Source organism: Macaca nemestrina, chromosome 3 (assembly GCF_043159975.1).
Source record: "Macaca nemestrina isolate mMacNem1 chromosome 3, mMacNem.hap1, whole genome shotgun sequence".
NCBI classification, from domain to species: domain Eukaryota; kingdom Metazoa; phylum Chordata; class Mammalia; order Primates; family Cercopithecidae; genus Macaca; species Macaca nemestrina.
In genome coordinates this window covers 26,978,149-26,998,000 of record NC_092127.1, presented here as the reverse complement: position 1 = coordinate 26,998,000, position 19,852 = coordinate 26,978,149, and positions in this window count along the sequence as shown.

Sequence of the window (19,852 nt, the reverse complement as noted above, 5' to 3'; positions counted from 1 at the left end):
GTGGTTTTAATTTGCATTTCTCTGATGATTACTGATGTCGAATATTTTTCACATTTTTGGCCACTTTGTGTGTGTGTGTGTGTGTGTGTGTGTGTTTTAAGAAATACCTGTTTCTGTTCTTTGTCCACTTTAAAATATTATTATTATTATTTTTGGAAATGAAGTCCCAGTTACTCAAGAGGCTGAGTCAGGAGAAATGGCGTGAACCTGGGAGGCGGAGCTTTCAGTGAGCCAAGACAGCGCCACTGCACTCCAGCCTGGGCGCAGAGCGAGACTCCGTCTTGAAAAAGAAAAAGAAAAAAAAAGGAAATAAGGTCTTGCGATATTGCCCACACTGGTCTCAAGCAATCCTCCCACCTCGGCCTTCCAAAATGCTGGGATTACAGGCATGAGCTACCGTGTCCAGCCTGAACACTTTGTAATGGAGCTAGTTATGTTTTCTCCTTGTTGATTTGTTTGAGCTCCTTATAGATTCTGGATATTAGTCCTTTGTTGGATGCATAATTTGCAAATATTTTGTCTCATTCTATAGGTTGCCTGTTTACTCTGTGAAAGTCTATTTTGCTGTTCAGAAGCTCTTTAAGTTGGATTTGTCTATTTTTTTTGTTGCTACATTTGCCTTTCATGTCTTAGTCATAAATTTTTTGCTTACTCAAATGTCCAGAAGAGTTTTTTCTAGGTTTTCTTCTAGGATTTTTATAGTTTCTGGTCTTACATTTACATTTTAATCCATCTTGACTTAATTTTTGCCCAGGTACAGTGGCTCATGCCTGTAATCCCAACAGTTTGGGATGACGAGACAGGTGGATCACTTAAGCCCAGGAATTCTATACCAGCCTGGACAACATGGCAAGACCCTGTCTTTACAAAAATAAAAATAAAAAAATTATCCGGGAATGGTGGAGTGCACTGTATTCCTAGCTACTCAGGACACTGAGGTGGAATGATTGCTTGATCCCAGGTCAAGTCTGTAGTGAGTCATGATTCAGCCACTGCACTCCAGCCTAGGCAATAAAGTGACAATAAATCAATAAATAAGAGTTAATTTTTTTGTATGGTGAGAGATGGGGGTTCAGTTTTATTCTGCACGCGTGCGTGTGTGTGTGTGTATATATATGTATATATATATGGCTAACCAGTTTTCCCAGCATTCCCAGCACCATTTATTGAATAGGGTATCCTTTCTGCATTGTTTGTTTTGTCAGCTTTGTAAAGGTCAGTTAATTGTAGATGTGTGGCTTTATTTCTGAGTTCTCTATTCTGTTCCATTGGTATACATGTCTATTTTTGTACCATAACCATGCTATTTTGGTTACTATAGCTTTGTTGTATAGTTTGAAGTCAGGTAACATGATGTCTCTTGTTTTGTTCTTCTTGCTTAGGATTGCTTTGGCTATTTGGCCTCTCTTTTCATTCTATATAAATTTTAAAATTTTTTTCTAACTCTGTAAAAAATGACATTTTTACAGAATTAACTATTGTAATGCAGAATTAAATATTGTATTGCCAAGCACAGCAGGGTTGGCATTCAGTTCTTTTTGCCATATTGCTTCCTGTTCTATATAAGGCTCCAAATTTCCACCATAACTTTTATTAATGATCTCTACATCATGGTAATATACAGCTGAATCTGAATGATGAGAAAATAAATGTAGTTACACTGAAGACTGGGCCTCTTTTTTGTAACAGTATCTTGTCTAGATCCTTCTGATCCACATAGCTTTCAAAGGAGAAAAAAAACAGAAATCTGTTCAAATGGAAGGGTACATCCTTATGTATGCAATAATGTATCAGTAACTGGTATTAATTGCCTTTGAAGGATGCAACAGGAAAATTGGTATAAAAGTCTCATGAGGAAGTTTTTTTTTTTCTGTTTAGCCTTCAGTTTCTATTGTCACCTATATAAACTGAAGAAAATATATTTCTTTAATAAAGTAAATAGCATATTTTATTATCATTGAAGCTAGTGTTTTTTTCTGAGCATTCTGGTGAAATATATCTTTTTTTTTTTAAAGATCGTCATCATTTTCTAAGTTCTAAATGTTGCTTTTGTCCCTTTGAAGGTTACTAATTATCCAATGTTAGTCTTTTCTTGAATGTGAGCAAACTTAGCCACAATTAAATATGAGAATCATTGCAGACTTTTGCATTTTATCTGAGAATGAAAATCACCAACATCAGCAAACTTTCTTGCATAATCTCAAATGAGTTCAGGGTTTCTAATTAAGCCAGGATAAATTGCTTTGATCGAAATATTTTGAGAAAAGTCAGTTAATACAGATTGCAAAAGAAGCTCTCTAAGTTTGTCTTGCTTTAAACTTGTCTCTTTAAATTTGTATCTTCAAAGCACTGTTTTCCTCCTCTCCTTATGATTAACTAATTTCCACTTTTGCTCCTAAAATGAACCTCAGCTTCTTGTGCATATTCCCTTGTTCCTTGAGGCTCCTTTTTGATCTTTAGCTTATTTACATTCCTTGACTCTGAAACTTTCCCTCAAGCTTGTACCTTCCTTTACTAGTCCTTGGCTTGGCTATTCCAACCCCAGTCTCTCTGAGCTGTCTCCGTGTTGATTGAAAATAATTCATACTGAATATTTAATCTCTTATTCATAATACTTTATAGATAAAAACTGATTAAGTAATTTTTAATTTAGAATTTTTATCTACTGATTTTTCTCTTCCTTCTTCAGCAAAAACATTAAAGGCCTAACTGTAGTTAAAAGTAGACTACATTGTGTCTTCATATTGTACTTGGCTATTAGACACAGACATTTATTAGCTTAGGTGTTACTTGGGTCATTCCGTCCTAAGAGAGTGATATGATATAATATGATACTTTATAATGAAATAAAAATCTATGGCACCAAACAATCAAATGTATTTGACCCTGCCTGTTGCTTGGGCTGAAAAAAATTAATTCACTGAAACCAAATTAATAGTTTGTGAAGTACACTGATTTTACCAATATTTTAGAAGAAAAATTTGAGAATTATAGACTATTCCATCAATTTCTCTTTGCCAAGTTAAAATGGAATGTTATAACATCAAAGTATTTAAGCTACCCAGTGATTTTTGCTTATACTATATTGATCCTCAAATATACTAGCTATCAATATATTGTTCTACTATCCTTTTAACATTTTCTATTATGTTTATATAATTAAAATCACATTTTAATTATTTTAATAATTAAAATCATTTACAGGAAAATGTTTACTTAATTAACATGATGTAGCACCCAGTTTCTTTTATTTATTTTCATTTTTATTTTTATTTTTCGAGACGGAGTCTCGTTTTGTTGCCCAGGCTGGAGTGCAGTGGTGTGATCTCAACTCACTGCAACATCTACCTCCCAGGTTCAATTAGTTCTCCTGCCTGAGCCTCCCAAGTAGCTGTGACGGCAGGTGTGCACCACCACACCTGACTAATTTTTGTATTTTTAGTGGAGACGGGGTTTCACCATGTTGGCCAAGATTGTCTCAGTCCTTCCTGACCTCAAGTGATCTGCCTACCTTAGCCTCCCAAAGTGCTGGGATTACAGGTGTGAACCACCATGCCCAGCCAGCACCGTTTTAATAAAAACTTCATAAAAATTATAGCAACAAATTGAATTCATTTAAAAAAGAAATTACTTTGGTAGTGCAGGATGTTTTTTTTTTTTTTTTTTTGAAAAAATATGGATGCAAGGGTTTGTAGACTTTTTAGTGGTGTTTATTTAACATTTTATTCTATATATTACTTGTTTTATTTAAAAACCATGTATGCTAATTAAGTCAGCAAAATATTAAGGACCATCAGTCAGTAAATGATAAAGAAGACAAGATTTATACCACAAAGTTATAGTTTATACACACACACACACACACACACACACACACACATATATATATATGGAGAGAGAGAGAGAGAGAGAGACTGAGTCTAGCTCTATCACCAAGGCTGGAGTGCTGTGGTGCAATCTCAGCTCACTGCAATCTCCACCTCCCAGGTTCAAGCCATTCTCCTGCCTCAGCCAACCATGTAGCTGGGATTGTAGGCGCGCACCATCACACCCAGCTAATTTTTGTAGAGACGGGGGTTTCATCATACTGGTCAGGCTGATCTCGAACTCCTGACCTCAAGTGATCTGGCAGCCTCAGCTTCCCAAAGTGCTGGGATTACAGGCGTGAGTCACTGCGCCCAGCCTACAAAGTTATAGTTAATATTAAAAGTGGATACAAAATGGTGCTTGATGGATGAACAATAAAATTGAAATTTGTGAGGTAGATCATTAAAAAAATGTCAGCTACTTTATGTTTGTGTTTCTGATAATATTAAGGTCGTAAGGTAATAGTACTTTAAAACATGAATCAGTACTGAATTCAAGCCAGACCTAGATGATAGTGGAGAGGGATAAAAGTCTCAAAAATTACCCAGTAAGGAAAAGATAACCTTTCTATGAGACTTCCTAAATGGCACTTGTGTATAGTGGCCTCATCTTCTAAAGCAAAGGTAAGGTATTAGTTCTTACAAATATTAATTTACTAATATGTGTAATGGGTACAAGATGTTTAAAATAAAGTCTCCAATACAATTATATATATGGAAAGTTTAAGTAGTATCCACATTAATTCAGCATCACTATGATTTTCTTAATGATTTCTCTGCTTGGCCAGTACGTGTCCTTCATTATAGTTGCATTCATTTTTCTTTTTTCATGCCTCATAATAAGATGTTAAGCTAGATGATGAGACTAGATATATTTTGTTGTTGCTATGACAATGAATTAACTTTTTAGTTCATACAGATAGTATTTAATTGAAAAACAAACATTAGCCCAGTTTTGAAGAAAATATTATTTGGATTAAGAAAATTGGCAGTCAGGAAACTAGACAGAAAACTGGGATCATCATAGGAATAACTTTTAAAAATAATTTTGTTTATTATAGAAGGAAGCAATGAATAACCTATGTGATCATTAGAAAAATAAATTCTATTGCAGCAAATTATTAATACTACCTGAGGTGTGCTTTTATCAGGGGTATTTTTTGTGTGTGAACTATTAATTACTAAATATTCGTGATAAAGAAATTAGATCATGGAACATTTTTGAATATGTAACATTGTAAACGATATATATATATAGTCTATAGACTATATAGTATGATTAAATTAACCCGCTTATTGAGAAATGCTGCCCTACACCATTAACATGACTCAAGTAACAAAGATTCAGATGTTGTGTTTCAGACTATATAGACTATGTATACTCTCTATAGTATATATGATATATAGGCTATATATGTGTATCATATATATCTATATATGATATATAGACTATGTATATCTTATATATCACATATGTATGTATATCATATATAGACTATATATCATATATATTGTATATAGTCATATATATTGTATAGTCATATATACTATATATATCACATATAGTCTATATATATATATAGTCACTTGTAGGGATCAGGAAAGTTTCCCCTCTATCTTCTTAAGGTTCACTCAAAATGAACTAATAATAAGCAGATTGACAGGAGAAAAGGGCATGCAAATTTATTTATTTTTCTTTTTTTAATTTTTCTTTTGAAGTTCCAGGACACATGTGCAGGATGTACAGGTTTGTTACATAGGCAAACATGTGCCATGGTGGTTTGCTGCACCCATCAACCTATCATCTAGGTATTAAGCCCAGCGTGCATTAGCTATTTTTCCTAATGCTCTCCCTCCCCCCACCCCACTCCCTGACAGTGTGTGTTGTTCCCCTCTCTGTGCCCATGTATTCTCACTGTTCAGTGCCCACTTATAAATAACAACATGCGGTGTTTGGTTTTCTGTTCCTGTGTTAGTTTGCCGAGGATAATGGCGTCCAGCTCCTAACATACACAAGCACAGGGGAAAATCAGGAGAATGAAACCCAGTAATTCATGGAGTTACAGATGTTTACATGCCCTTCTTTCGAGGGGAGCGGGGAGGGGGAAAATAAGTAATTTTGAAGGACATTAAATTATTTTAAAAATGATGAATCAACCCATGAGGCAGACATTACCTTGTAAATAATTCTCTTTGAAATTTGAATGAACCCAACTTGTGACAAAATTCATTCAGGTGCAGTTACATTTTTCCCAGGTCTTCTATCTGTCGTAGATAATCAAATTTTAGGGAAGGATGAAAGGCAATTGTGTTTTCTAGCAGGTCTCTTTCTAAGGCAGATAATAGAATGTAAATGGAATGTAAGAGAGTATTCTCATCCTGTGCTGTGGGAGAAATGGAGGAAGGCTAGCGGAGGAGAGATGTGAACGTGAAAGTGACTGCTTCAGTACGTCTAAGACCCATATTATGGGGTATTGTTATCTGACTCCCAATACACTCAATACTCTAGAAACTATTCATTCAAAAGAGACAAAGAAGGCCATTACATAATGGTAAAGGGATCAATTCAACAGGAAGAGCTAACTATCCTAAATACATATGCACCCAATACAGGAGCACCCAGATTCATAAAGCAAGTCCTTAAAGATTTACAAAGAGACTTAGACTCTCATACAATAATAATGGGAGACTTCAACACCCCACTGTCAACATTAGACAGATCAACGAGACAGAAAGTTAACAAGGATATCCAGGAATTGAACTCATCTCTGCAGCAAGCAAACCTAATAGACATCTACAGAACTCTCCACCCCAAATCAACAGAATATACATTCTACTCAGCACCACATCACACTTATTCCAAAATTGACCACATAAGTGGAAGTAAAGCATTCCTCAGCAAATGTACAAGAACAGAAATTATAACAAACTGTCTCTCAGACCACAGTGCAATCAAACTAGAACTCAGGACTAAGAAACTCAATCAAAACCGCTCAACTACATGGAAACTGAATAACCTGCTCCTAAATGACTACTGGGTACATAACAAAAGGAAGGCAGAAATAAAGATGTTCTTTGAAACCAATGAGAACAAAGATACAACATACCAGAATCTCTGGGACACATTGAAAGCAGTGTGTAGAGGGAAATTTATAGCACTAAATGCACACAAGAGAAAGCTGGAAAGATCTAAAATTGACACTCTAACATCACAATTAAGAGAACTAGAGAAGCAAGAGCAAACACATTCAAAAGCTAGCAGAAGGCAAGAAATAACTAAGATCAGAGCAGAACTGAAGGAGATAAAGACACAAAAAACCCTCCAAAAAATCAATGAATCCAGGAGTTGGTTTTTTGAAAAGATCAACAAAATTGATAGACCACTAGTAAGACAAATAAAGAAGAAAAGAGAGAAGAATCAAATAGATGCAATAAAAAATGATAAAGGGGTTATCACTGCCGACCCCACAGAAATACAAACTATCATCAGAGAATACTATAAACACCTCTACACAAATAAAGTAGAAAATCTAAAAGAAATGGATAATTTCCTGGACACTTACACTCTCCCAAGACTAAACCAGGAAGAAGCTGAATTCCTGAATAGACCAATAACAGGCTCTGAAATTGAGGCAATAATTAACAGCCTATCAATGAAAAAAAGTCCAGGACCAGATGGATTCACAGCTGAATTCTACCAAAGGTACAAGGAGGAGCTGGTACCATTCCTTCTGAAACTATTCCAATCAATAGAAAAAGAGGGAATCCTCCCTAACTCATTTTATGAGGCCAACATCATCCTGATACCAAAGCCTGGCAGAGACACGACAAAAAAAGAGAATTTTAGACCAATATCCCTGATGAACATCGATGCAAAAATCCTCAATAAAATACTGGCAAACCGGATCCAGCAGCACATCAAAAAGCTTATCCACCATGATCAAGTGGGCTTCATCCCTGGGATGCAAGGCTGGTTCAAAATACGCAAGTCAATGAACGTAATCCAGCATACAAACAGAACCAAAGTCAAAAACCACATGATTATCTCAATAGATGCAGAAAAGGCCTTTGACAAAATTCAATAGCCCTTCATGCTAAAAACGCTCAATAAATTCGGTATTGATGGAACGTATCTCAAAATCATAAGAGCTATTTATGACAAACCCACAGCCAATATCATACTGAATGGGCAAAAACTGGAAAAATTCCCTTTGAAAACTGGCACAAGACAGGGATACCCTCTCTCACCACTCCTATTCAACATAGTGTTGGAAGTTCTGGCTAGGGCAATCAGGCAAGAGAAAGAAATCAAGGTTATTCAGTTAGGAAAAGAAGAAGTCAAATTGTCCCTGTTTGCAGATGACATGATTGTATATTTAGAAAACCCCATTGTCTCAGCCCACAATCTCCTTAAGCTGATAAGAAACTTCAGCAAAGTCTCAGGATACAAAATTAATGTGCAAAAATCACAAGCATTCTTATACACCAGTAACAGACAAACAGAGAGCCAAATCATGAATGAACTTCCATTCACAATTGCTTCAAAGAGAATAAAATACCTAGGAATCCAACTTACTAGGGATGTAAAGGACCTCTTCAAGGAGAACTACAAGCCACTGCTCAGTGAAATAAAAGAGGACACAAACAAATGGAAGAACATACCATGCTCATGGATAGGAAGAATCAATATCGTGAAAATGGCCATACTGCCCAAGGTAATTTATAGATTCAATGCCATCCCCATCAAGCTACCAATGACTTTCTTCACAGATTTGGAAAAAACTGCTTTAAAGTTCATATGGAACCAAAAGAGAGCCCGCATTGCCAAGACAATCCTAAGTCAAAAGAACAAAGCCGGAGTCATCATGCTACCTGACTTCAAACTATACTACAAGGCTACAGTAACCAAAACAGCATGGTACTGGTACCAAAACAGAGATATAGACCAATGGAACAGAACAGAGTCCTCAGAAATAATACCACACATCTACAGCCATCTGATCTTTGACAAACCTCAGAAAAACAAGAAATGGGGAAAGGATTCCCTATTTAATAAATGGTGCTGGGAAAATTGGCTAGCCATAAGTAGAAAGCTGAAACTGGATCCCTTCCTTACTCCTTATATGAAAATTAATTCAAGATGGATTAGAGACTTAAATGTTAGACCTAATACCATAAAAACCCTAGAAGAAAACCTAGGTAATACCATTCAGGACGTAGGCATGGGCAAGGACTTCATGTCTAAAACACCAAAAGCAACGGCAGCAAAAGCCAAAATTGACAAATGGGATCTAATTAAACTAAAGAGCTTCTGCACAGCAAAAGAAACTACCATCAGAGTGAACAGGCAACCTACAGAATGGGAGAAAATTTTTGCAATCTACTCATCTGACAAAGGGCTAATATCCAGAACCTACAAAGAACTCAAACAAATTTACAAGAAAAAAACAAACAACCCCATCGAAAAGTAGGCAAAGGATATGAACAGACATTTCTCAAAAGAAGACATTCATACAGCCAACAGACACATGAAAAAATGCTCATCATCACTGGCCATCAGAGAAATGCAAATCAAAACCACAATGAGATACCATCTCACACCAGTTAGAATGGCGATCATTAAAAAGTCAGGAAACAACAGGTGCTGGAGAGGATGTGGAGAAATAGGAACACTTTTACACTGTTGGTGGGACTGTAAGCTAGTTCAACCATTATGGAAAACAGTATGGCGATTCCTCAAGGATCTAGAACTTGATGTACCATATGACCCAGCCATCCCATTACTGGGTATATACCCAAAGGATTATAAATCATGCTGCTATAAAGACACATGCACACGTATGTTTATTGCAGCACTATTCACAATAGCAAAGACTTGGAATCAACCCAAATGTCCATCAATGACAGACTGGATTAAGAAAATGTGGCACATATACACCATGGAATACTATGCAGCCATAAAAAGATGAGTTTGTGTCCTTTGTAGGGACATGGATGCAGCTTGAAACCATCATTCTCAGCAAACTATCGCAAGAACAGAAAACCAAACACCACATGTTCTCACTCATAGGTGGGAACTGAACAATGAGATCACTTGGACTCGGGAAAGGGAACATCACACACTGCCGCCTATCATGGGGAGGGGGGAGGGGGAAGGGATTGCATTGGGAGTTATACCTGATGTAAATGAAGAGTTGATGGGTGCTGATGAGTTGATGGATGCAGCATGCCAACATGGCACAGGTATACATATGTAACAAACCTGCACGTTATCCACATGTACCCTAGAACTTAAAGTATAACAAACAAAAAAAAATTCATTCATTAAATACATTTTTATTTAGAGAGCACCTTAAAAGTTACTTTTAAATACTTTCTTGTATTTACATCAATGTATCTTCAATTGTATAAACTATTAGATGAGATTATCAATAGTCTTCAAGTTAAAGTGCTATTTATCAAATACTTTCTTTTACAAAATAGCATTTTTCCTGAAAATTGAATCAATTTATTTTGATAGCCAGCTTGTTCTCACTGAATCCATTAAATTATTTGCTGGATATCGTTAAATAAAAAATAATTTAGGACTGCTGAAATATCAGACTATCTCATGGATGACATATTATTGGAGAGAACAGCTGTTAACTAAATTATACCAGATAGTTGGATGGTACATCAGTCCAGCTGAATGTACCAAGTTGTAAAGATTAGACCTGTTTATTCACACTGTGACAGACCTTAGATGCGGTTTATGGAAAGTAGTTTCATTTAAAATGATCACTTATGAGAGAGGGACGTTTTACAAAAATTTGTGAATATTAACAAATTTCTGGCAAATAAATGCTGGGATACCTCTTCTAATAAGATCCTCTGTTTTATGTATTATAGCAGACAAGACCCCACCTGATTTTATACCTATCCGTAGGTACAATTTCCCCATTTTCAGCCTTGATTACATTTTTTATTCAAATCCAGCCACATTGGACACATGGAATCCCTTGATGTTAATCAAACTTTCCAACCACATTTCTGCCTCAGTGTTTTTATAACCACTGTTCCCTCAACTTGGAACACTTCTCCTAGCTATTTACATGTCTTTTTCCTTTGGATTTATTCAGGATTCTGTTAAATATCATCCTTTCAGATATACCTTCCCTGACTACCTTATTGAATTAATCTCTCTCCCTACTCCCAGTTACTCACTATCCCTTACCCTGCTTTATTTTTCTTTGCAGCATTTGCCATATAACATATTTGATACTCATTTGTTGATACATTTATTAAGTGTTTTTTCTTACTAGAATGCAAGTTTCAGTAGATTGCAGAGTTGTTTTATTCATGGCTGAAACCTCAACTTCTAATATAGTCCCTCGCTCTTATATAGTTACTCCACATTTGTTAAATTCATGCATAAATGAATGAATGAATAAACGAGTAAAGGAATAAATGCTGAAACAAATAACTTTTACCCATTATATGTCAAATCCTAAACTGAGAGTAGGTGAACAAAACCATACTCATCTACAGAAGTCTGGGAGTCAGGCACATGCATAATTAATTCAAACTAATGGGTTTAATAGTAAGGCTTGAAATATGAACAAACTGGTTAGTATCAATATAGGAGAATTGTTGTAACACCCACTATTGGGAGGCAATCTCTACACTTCATGGTGCTTTCTCTATCCTTGACCTGTTACTTGGCTCTGGTGCCTCCAGTCATGTCTCTCTCCACACCTTGACTCTATGTCCCAATCATTCATTCTCGTTCCCTCAAAAACAATAATGATGACAGTAAAATGCAATAATGATATTTAAAAAGTAAATATTTTTCGTAGCATTCACTTTTTTTTTTTTTTGAGATGCAGTTTCACTCTTATAGCCCAGACTGACGTGCAGTGGCATGATCTCAGCTCACCGCAACCTCTGCCTCCCAGGTTCAAGCGATTCGCCTACCTCAGTCTCCCAAGTAGCTGGGATTACAGGTGCATGCCACCATACCCGGCTAATTTTTGTATGTTTAGTAGAGATGGGTTTTTTCCATGTTGGTCAGGCTGGTCTCAAACTCCCCACCTCAGGTGATTTGCCAGTCTCGCCTTCCCAAAGTGCTGGGATTACAGGCGTGAACCACTGTGCCCAGCCCACATTCACTTTTTATAGGTGGCTCCCACAGATCGAAAAACTTCAACTCAACTAAGTTAATTTTTGATTGTGGAATTGTGGGTAAAAGTGACTGGACAGCAAAGCCTAACTAATTACCAGTCCTTCTATTCATGTTAGCTCTACCTAGCCTAATGTTTGAGTGGAGTATATGTTTAGTTGTAGCATTTCATCAATGTAGGCACATCCTCCTTCAGAAAGCCCACCTCTACTCACCACTTCCGTTGAATGTTGTGTTGGTCCTCTAAAAAGCAGACACAAAGATTCTCTAAGATTGTTTAAGAGATGGATACTAAGATATGACTAAACCTGCAAAAGCTATATTAGGTGAAATGTCTGTATGAGAGTAACCAGAGTGGGAGCTGATCATGATAAGAACACAGTCAGACTGCAATGCAAAACTGGCCCCAAGTGAAAGAAAAAGGGCAAGGAGGTTGGACATAGCATTTCAGAATGCCTTGGAAAGGTTCTTACAGTCTTTGAGGAGTCAGGGAGCCAAAGTTGGCAGGAATCTGGCTTAGTATATTGAAGGTAGTCATTGGATTTTTAGAGCAAGCACCTGGGATCTCTATCCTCATGCTCCCTGTAGTTGAAGATCTAGAAGGTGTGTTCTCATGGTCACAAATGCTCTTCCTCTGTGAAATGATCCACTTATATTTTATCTCCTCTTTTGGACACTGCACTTCTTTAAAGGAGCATTAAGTCTTTGTTTATCTTTGTATCTGTAGAACCTAGACCATGCTAGATAAAAGGTTTTCTAAGTGAATAGTTTTTATCTAATATAATCAACAAGACACAATCCCATCCTCTACTTCTTATTGTGTCTCAAGAGCATTAGTATGAATGTGTGTTTGTGCGTGTAGATGTGCACATAAAAATTGAAAACACAGTTTCTGAAATTAGAGAGGTAGTTTTCTCTTGCTCTTGGCAAATGATCTTGGGCAATTTTCTTAATCCAAGTAACATTTTCTTTCCCACCTTCAAAACTGGGCTAATGGTTGTTTTTCAATTAAATGCTATCTGTAGGAACTAAAAAGTTAATTCATTGTCATAGCAACAACAAAATATATCTAGTCTCATCATCTAGTTTAACATCTTATTATGAGGCATGAAAAAAAGAAAAATGAATACAACTATAATGAAGGACACGTACTGGCCAAGCAGAGAAATCATTAAGAAAATCATAGTGATGCTGAATTAATGTGCATACTAGTTAAACTTTCCAGGTATATAATTGTATTGGAGACTTTAAACATCTTGTACCCATTATACATATTAGTAAATTAATATTTGTAAGAACTAATACCTTACCTTTGCTTTAGAAGATGAGGCCACTATACACAAGTGCCATTTAGGAAGTCTCATAGAAAGGTTATCTTTTCCTTACTGGGTAATTTTTGAGACTTTTATCCCTCTCCACTATCACCTAGGTCTAGCTTGGATTCAATACTGATTCATGTTTTAAAGTACTATTACCTTACGACCTTAATATTATCAGAAACACAAACATAAAGTAGCTGACATATCTTTAATGATCTAACTCACAAATTTCAATTTTATTGTTCATCCATCAAGCACCATTTTACATCCACTCTTAATATTAACTATAACTTTGTAGGCTGGGCGCAGTGACTCATGCCTGTAATCCCAGCACTTTGGGAAGCTGAGGCTGCCAGATCACTTGAGGTCAGGAGTTCGAGATCAGCCTGACCAACATGATGAAACCCTCGTCTCTACAAAAATTAGCTGGGTGTGATGGTGCATGCCCTACAAGAAAGGGAAACCAAAGTAAAGTCAGATGGTTCCCCTGCTGTTAAAGAGAGTTACCTAGAAATCTAGCGAAGCTATGATGGCCAGAGTCTGTAGGGCACAGTACAGGGGAAGAGAGAACTGCACATAAAGAAAACTTCAGAGATATGAAGGAGGTTCCTCTTGAGTACTCAGCAGAGAACTTGACATTGCATGCATGTGAAAAAACTATCTGAAGGCAGGGAAAGAGCCACACCAAAGAATCAAAGGAATAGCACTGGCTGGAAGTTCATATAGGCAAGGCTGGAAAACTTCCTAAATGAGAGGGCATCAGAATACTACAAGATACTACCTCATTAGTGGGGAAGATTTAGACTAGGGTTTTCATTTATTCCCAATTCCAGTTACCGCTACACATCAACATAGTGGTTATGTACAAAAGCAAATCTTTTTTACAATAATGAGAAAAACTACATTAATGAACTTTTAGTCTAAAAGTCTTGGAAAATAATTGTTATTTACCCAGGACTTAACCTAAAGAAGTGACTCCTTGACTCTTCATTTATGTCTGTCATCAACCAAAATTAATTTGTTTGTGTTTCAGGGGGTAGATGGGGTAGAGAGAAGGAGAACAATATAAAACGCAGGTTGAGTCTGTTGTATTTATTCTCCAAGGAATTCAACTAAGAAACACAACATCTGAAACTTTGTTAGTTGAGTCATGTTAATGGTCTAGGACAACACTTCTCAATAAACAGGTTAATTTAATCATACAAATCACTAAAGGATCTTATTAAAATACAGGTTTAGATACTGTGGATTTGAGGTGAGAACTGAGGTTTCGCTTTTCCCAAATAATTCCCAAATGTTATGGAGGCTACCCAGTCCCCAGACCACACTTGGAGTGGCAGGGATCTAGAGATGATGTCCATGAACTATTATGGAGATATTGTGAACAGTTTGGTTTCCTACATTAGCTAGAACTTGGATGATCTTTGTTATGTGAAATGCCCCCACACATAGAAACACACACCCTCACACTCACACATATGCAATCACATCCCTAACTACTTCAGTGTCAAGCTAAACCGCTCTGGAGCAATATACTTAAAAGCACGGAGATTATTCATATAATTTTTCCTTTTACTTTCACATTTTGAAGAATGCTGATTGCATGGAAAAATCAACTTTTATTGATTCACTGTAGATTAAAAATTTTAAAAAGGCAGACATCAGGGATATTATATGAATTGGCAAGAATTGTTTCCTAGCAATCAATTGTGCTTGTTAGCTTTCAATAATAGTGCAGTCTGTAATTGGCAGAATCTATGTTCTTGGCAAAGATAAATAGTCCTGAACTTTATTGCTTTAATGTTTGCCAGATACAATTTCTAACTTTCAAAAGGTAACATGAAATAAATATATGGTTCTCAAATTCAGAGGGCTGATACTACCATATGTAGCATTTTCCAAGATCTCTTTCACTATGCTGGATTAAAGGAGCTCTCATTTTATATTCATTGCTTGTTATTTTCATTGTAAATATACAGCCAAGATATTCCAGCCCCAGGGCAGCTGTCAAGGGTGGCAGTTAGGAGGGTCCAAGCAGCCACATCTCCATTCTGACCTTACATAAAGCAGCTAACATAGCTAGATAATAAGGAACTGATGCATGCATTCACAGGTACCCAGGATTTGTTTTATTCAGGTGTGGTGAGGAAACAGACATTGAGGCAACTGACTTTGAAAGGGGAGGTTATTAATTACAGCTCCCAAGAGAAGAGGGCGTGCCGTACCATGTGGTGACACATGGTGAAGTTCCAGGGTTAGTCAGGAGGCAGAAGGAGCTAAGTAGAAAGCACAGTCCAGGGCCTGTATTGTGGTTTCCCTGGGAAAGAATGAGTGAGGCAAGTTTGAGCAAATTTAAGATTGGATAGTTTGACTTTCTCAAGGCTCTGGGATGAGATACCATCTCACACCAGTTAGAATGGCGATCATTAAAAAGTCAGGAAACAACAGGTGCTGGAGAGGATGTGGAGAAATAGGAACACTTTTACACTGTTGGTGGGATTGTAAACTAGTTCAACCATTATGGAAAACAGTATGGCGATTCCTCAAGGATCTAGAACTTGATGTACCATATGACCCAGCCATCCCATTACTGGGTATATACCCAAAGGATTATAAATCATGCTGCTATAAAGACACATGCACACGTATGTTTATTGCAGCACTATTCACAATAGCAAAGACTTGGAATCAACCCAAATGTCCATCAGTGACAGATTGGACTAAGAAAATGTGGCACATATACACCATGGAATACTATGCAGCCATAAAAAGGATGAGTTTGTGTCCTTTGTAGGGACATGGATGCAGCTGGAAACCATCATTCTCAGCAAACTATCGCAAGAACAGAAAACCAAACACCGCATGTTCTCACTCATAGGTGGGAACTGAACAATGAGATCACTTGGACTCAGGAAGGGGAACATCACACACCGGGGCCTATCATGGGGAGGGGGGAGGGGGGAGGGATTGCATTGGGAGTTATACCTGATGTAAATGACGAGTTGACGGGTGCAGCACACCAACATGGCACAAGTATACATATGCAACAAACCTGCACGTTATGCACATGTACCCTACAACTTAAAGTATAATAATAATAAATAAATAAATAAATAAAAAAGAAGTGGTCTTCAGTGGTCCCATATTTGGCCCTAGGGTGATTTAGTACAGGGAGAATATTGGCTTGGGATCTGAGAGTCAGATAAAGGAGAAGGTTGAGGATAAATTCTGTGGATTTGTTCATTTGCATATGAAAGGAATGCTAGTGGGCAAGTCATTTATTATGTCTAGGAATTAGTTAATCTGAGAGAGGTGGAGTTTCTCCCAGAATGGGCAGCAAGGCTCCAGGAAGACCTCTGGAAGTCACAGCATGAGAAAATACAGACAGTAAAAAACACGATTAATACAACACACTAATGAGAAAGAACAAATCTTGCCTAACCTCAGCTACTTATTCTCCAATATCAGTGAAATGGGTTGGACTTCAGGAGTTACATTCAACCACAGATGATTTTGCAGCTGTCAGGAGAAACACAAAGCTTCCCCTGAATTGAGTTTTATTGCTTTTTTTTTCTTTTATCTTTTTTTTTTTTTTTTTGAGACAGGGTTTCACCTGTCTCCCAGGCTGGAGTGCAACGGCATGATCTTGGCTCACTGCAACCTCTACCTCCTGGGCTCAAGCAATTATCCTGACTTAGCTTTCTGACTACAGGCAAATGCCATCCCAACTGGCTAATTTTTGTATTTTTTGTAGATACAAGGTTTTGCCACGCTGCCTAGGGTGTTCTCGAACTCATGAGCTCAAGCGATCCACCTGCCTCGGCCTCCCAAAGTGCTGAGATTACAGGCATGAGCCATTGCAGCTGGTCTTGTTATTTTTTATCTAGGCAAATAATCTTTTTCTCTGATAAAATAAAAAATGCTATTTTTATGCAATTTTCTTCATGTTGCTTTAGAAAGAAAGGTAACGTATTCTTCAGCTCACGTTAAACTCTTTCTTTAAATTATTATTTTCTTTCAAAAACTTAAATTCAAAAAATAGAAAGCAGAAGAAAAAAATGAATCAAAGTTTTTGTTCTATCCTAGGGAGAAGGCTATTTCACTTGAAAGAAGCTTTTTTTATGGGTAGCTGTAGGTCCTAAAAGAAAATTCATCTTTTTTTCTCTATTTTTTGTTGATATATAATTATTGTGCCTATTTAAAGGGTACATGTGATATTTTGTTACATGCATATGATGTGTAATAATCAAATCAGGGTAATTAGTATATTTGTCATGTTACAGAAAAGTTCAGACAAATTAAATTTAACAGCATTTAATTGAGCAAAGAATAATTCCCAAGTTGGGCAACGTGCTTTAACCTGAATAGTTTCAAGAGCAACTCCAGTGTTGCTGCATAGTCAGAAAAGAATATGGGCAAAAAAGGAAAGTGACATACAGAAAGTGGAACGGAGGTACAGAAATAGTTGGATTTGTTACAGTTCAGTGTTTGCCTTATTTGAACACAATTTTAACAGTTGGCTGCCTTGATTGGTTGAAACTCAATGACTGGTACAAGAGTTGGTTAGTCTGTTTACACGTCTACTTAGGTTACAGTTCACTATGTACAGAGAAACCTTTGGGAGAGACTTAAAATATGTATGGAAGCAGCTTTAGGCTAAACTTAATTGAACAATTGCCCATTAAAAACTTTATGCATTAATGTCACTCTGTCACCATCATAAATGTACTTAACTGGTCGCAAATCCCACTGGGAAATCGCAGAACAAAGATGAGGGCAAGGTCTTCTGGTTACTTGTTTGTAAAGATTAAAGCAGCGGTGACTTTCTTATGCTAGAATCACCTGTTTTCAGAAGAGAGATCAAAAAAACAAACAAACAAAACAACTGGTCTGTCTTGCAATCTATCTGCTTCCTTAAAGTATTAGTTTGATTAAATCACATTTAACATAAGTGACTCCATTTTGGTGTGGTCTGGTCTGGTATTTTGGGTCCTAGTGCTCAGTCCAAATCAACGACCTTCCATAATTTTGTTGAACACTTCCCTCCTTTTGATCAAGTTCTCACTTAGGAGAGAGTGTGACCAAAACTTAGAGCTTTAGCACAACTCTCGATTACCATCATTTTGGGTTACAATCTTAGCATGTTATTTGTAGGTTACAGAGTCCTCATGACCATGCATTTCTTCAAGATTTAGTCATTTCAGTCAAAGATAAACCATGTGACATTTTATCGATGGCTTCATGCAGACATTTAAAACCTGAAAGACTACAGTGCACCAGGGAGACTACCGTTATGACTATCAGGAGGGCAATACCAACAGCTTGCAGTATGCTCCTTAGCCATGGTACCCATGAAACAAACCAACTTAAAATTAAATAGACCAAAGAATGAGCTAAACTGTCAATGCATTTCAACCAAGCAGGCTGTTCGTTAATCTCCTACAACTCAGTCTCTATAAGACCTGATGTATTCATCCATGTGCAGGCAGAGGAACATGGAAGGACTAGACTGGCTGAGTCTTCCAGCCTCCATGTTTCTCCCGTGCTGGATTTCCTGCCCTCAAACATCAGAATACCAAGTTCTTCAACTTTTGGACTCTTGGACCTACATCAATGGTTTACCAGGGTCTTTGGGGCCTTCAGCCACAGACTGAAGGCTGCACTGTTGACTTCCCTACTTATGAGGTTTTGAGACTCAGACAGGCTTCCTTGCTCCTCAGCTTGCAGATGGCCTATTGTGGGACTTCATCCTGTGATTATGTGAGCCAACACTCCTTAAAAAACTCCCCTTCATATATACATCTATCCTATTAGTTTTGCCTCTCTAGAGAACCCTAATACACCTGGTATATAGAAGACAATCAAATTTTCTCTCCAACAAAACCTCTTGAGGACTCTGGAGACTTAACAAAGGCAAATCTTGATTTTGAAAGGCAGTCAAAATGTAAGGAAAATGATTGGTTCAAAGTTCTCCAGTTTTTTTGAGGTGATGTTCTGTGTTCATGTGAAGTCATCACAGTGGCAACATTGCTGGGATGTCTAATACTCTGATAGAATGACAGAGGAATGAGGATGAAGCACCTGGGTGATGAGGTTTCCTGAGAAAGGGAAATTACTAATAGGAGAAAGAGAAATTACTAATTTGGAGACTCAAATCCCTGTGCTTATACTCATACCAATTTCCTGGCTAATTCTGGGAACCGTGCATATGGGGCAAACTGAAAGCAGCATATGCCTAATGCTAAACAAAGTTAACAAAGTTGTAAGCTAGCACCTACCTCGGATATGACTGATCTCAGTTTTAATGTAACCAAATTTACTGCCTGTTAACAAAACAAACTTCATAGTAATAAAAATAAAAAAAAAAACCTAGAGTGTCTATAATGTAATATTATTACTCAAAAATAGAAAGAAACAGAAAAATGTCAACCAGATTTAGGGAAAAAAATAATCAGTGGAAGTCAATGTAAAATGATCTTGATATTGGAATTATCGGGAAAGAATGATAA